A 2963-nucleotide genomic window follows, 5' to 3' on the forward strand; every position below is an offset into this window, starting at 1 on the left:
CGAAATGATCAATGGGTTGCTTGCCTGACGGAGTGGTGGTGGGATACTGCCCTTCAGTTGGATACTCGTGAATATCCTCGGAGGCAGGACCTACCACGATGAGCATACCGAAGCACAATCAACACCAAGCAAGTGCAACAATATGATGCATGCATGAGACATGGCAAGATGGATGTGTTGGGCTAATGCAACTAAGACCAGATGGGTTTGGACTAATTTGAATCAAAGATTCAAATTCCAAGTTCATAAATGGCCCATATTAATGCTTTATCTTGTTCTGTATAAAACAGTAGGTTAACTTGCTTAATCATGCATGAAACCAGTACAGATGGATAGAATGGATTTTTCTGATCATTTTTCATATATAAATCTTTTCATTCTGAGCTATAGATTATTTTCTATGATTTTTTGAAGTTTGTGATAATTTCTGGAATTTCCAATATAAGAATAATTCCAGTAACTGCTTTACTGCGTCAGCCTGACGTCAGTGTGACGTTAGCAGGTCAACGGGGTCGTCCAGGTCAAACCTGACGTGTGGGTCCCTTGTGTCAGTGTCACTGTTAGATAATTAGTTATTTAGGATTAGTTTTAATCTCTAACTTAGGTTAATCAGCAGGCGGGCCCCACTTGTCCGTGACCCTGGGGGGTCAAACCGTGGTCTAACCACGTTGACTCGTCGGCGTTTAGCCGCCGGCGACGTCCAGACGCGGCGGTGGTGTGCGGGATTGCTCCTCCGGCGACCAAAAGGACGGCGGAGAGTACCTACATGTAGCTGGGGGCGAACCGCGTCGACTGGTTGTGGTAGTGGAGCTCGGGGTCACCGGAATCGATGCCGGTGACGAGCCGGGCGGCTGCCGGGGTACGGGCGTGGTTGAAACCGTAGCTAGAGAGCACGGCGAGGAACGTGTGAGGGTGCTACGGGTTCCTGGCGTTGCGGTGAAGCTAATGGCTACGGTGATGCGGCCGTTGGATGGCCGGAGCCTCGTCGGCGACGAGCTCGTGCGGCGGCGCGTACGGGTGAGCTTCGTGCGGTGGCTACAGATCTCGAGAGAGAGAGAGGAGAGGATGGGAAGGTGGCCATGCTCACGGCGGTTGCGACGGAGCAGGCGGCGAGGTCGGAGACGAGCTGTAGCAGTGGCGACGGCGGAGGGGATCTCCGACGGTGAGCGGCGAAGGCGAGGTCGGTGGCGAAGCTTCGGGGCAACCGAGCGCTCGGGGCTCGGCTTGCTCGAAGGAGTGGGCGACGGCGGTGCTGTAGGACACGGTGGAGTGGCGCGAAGTCGACGGTGGGCGTGGTTACTCCGGTGAGGTGTCTGCGGCGGCGTCGTCCATGGTGGGGAGAAGGCGAGGGAGAGGCAACGGGGGAGAATGACGGTGTCCAGAGGCTCGGGGCGCGTCGAGGGAGGTCGGCCAGCGCATCCGCAGCGAGGGCGGCAAGCAGCTGGCGCCGTCGCGAGCTCACGCTCGCCGGCGTCACCTCTCTGCCTGCTCTGGCGAGAGCAGGCAGCTGACTGGCGCGGGCCAGCACAGTGCTGGGCCGCCAGGTGAGTTTCTCTGCCTTCTGTTTTTTCTCTTTTTATTTATTTCTATACTGTGTTTTGAAATAGTAAAAATACTATTTCAGTTGGAAAAATCCTGAAAATATTCCGGGGCACCTTTGAGATTATTCCCAACAGCCTAAAAATACCTTCAAGATTATTTGGGCATTTGAAAATATTTATAGCATTTAAAATGCCCAAATGCAAATACTTATGGCTTGTGCAAAAATCCAAGATGGCCTCCAAAAATATGAAACCATTTTTGGCAGAGGTTTTAGCCAAGACCAAAAGGTGGTGAACATTTATGGAGGGCATTTCAGGTTCATTGAAAAGAATTTTAGTAAACCCTAGTTGTTCCAGGGGGGTGCTGGGGGTTTCTGGCATCCCCATTTCAGGTTTCTGTGAAATATAGACATGATGCAACACTCTAATGCATGAACTAACTAGGATGTGACAACTCACCCCCACTCAAAAGAATCTCGTCCCGAGATTTAGGATCCGTTGGAAAGAAGGTGGGGTACTCAAGTCGAAGACGATCCTCCCTTTCCCAGGTAGCTTCTTTCTCGGAATGGTGTGACCATTGAACTTTGAGAAACTTGATGTTTTGGCGTCGAGTGGTACGCTCGGCTTGATCAAGGATGCGAACGGGATATTCCCGATATGTGAGATTATCTTGGAGATCAAGCGTTTCGTGGTCCACTCCACGGATAGGATCCGCGAAGCAACGCCTGAGTTGAGATACGTGGAACACATCATGAACCTTGGAAAGATGCGGAGGTAGTTCCAATTGGTAGGCAACTTCTCCTCGCTTGGCAAGAATGCGAAAGGGTCCAATGTAGCGAGGGGCCAATTTGCCTTTGATACCGAATCGATGGGTTCCCTTTAAAGGAGTCACCCGAAGGTAAGCCTTCTCGTCAACCTCAAAAGTCATAGCCTTATGTTTGCGATCATAATGGCTCTTTTGGCGATATTGGGCTGTTTTCAATTTCTCACGAATAATGCGAACCTGCTCTTCTGCTTCCTGAATCATATCCGGGCCAAAGTGTTGTCTTTCCCCGGTTTCTGACCAGTTAAGAGGCGTTCGACATTTCCGTCCATAGAGAACCTCGAAAGGGGCTTTGCCCAAGCTAGCTTGGTAACTATTGTTATAAGCGAACTCGGCGAATGGGAGGCATTTCTCCCAATCCATGCCGAAAGAGATGACAGAAGCTCGGAGCATATCCTCCAGAATTTGATTAACTCGTTCTACCTGACCACTTGATTGAGGGTGAAAGGCGGTGCTAAAAGAGAGACGAGTTCCCATGGCATTTTGGAAACTTTCCCAAAATCGAGAGGTAAAGAGACTTCCATGGTCTGAGTTAATTTCCAATGGAACACCATGAAGAGACACTATTCGGGAGATGTATAAGTCTGCTAGCTGGCTAG

The sequence above is a fragment of the Triticum aestivum genome, chromosome 4D, assembly GCF_018294505.1.
Source record: "Triticum aestivum cultivar Chinese Spring chromosome 4D, IWGSC CS RefSeq v2.1, whole genome shotgun sequence".
In the NCBI taxonomy this organism is placed as follows: Eukaryota; Viridiplantae; Streptophyta; class Magnoliopsida; order Poales; family Poaceae; genus Triticum; species Triticum aestivum.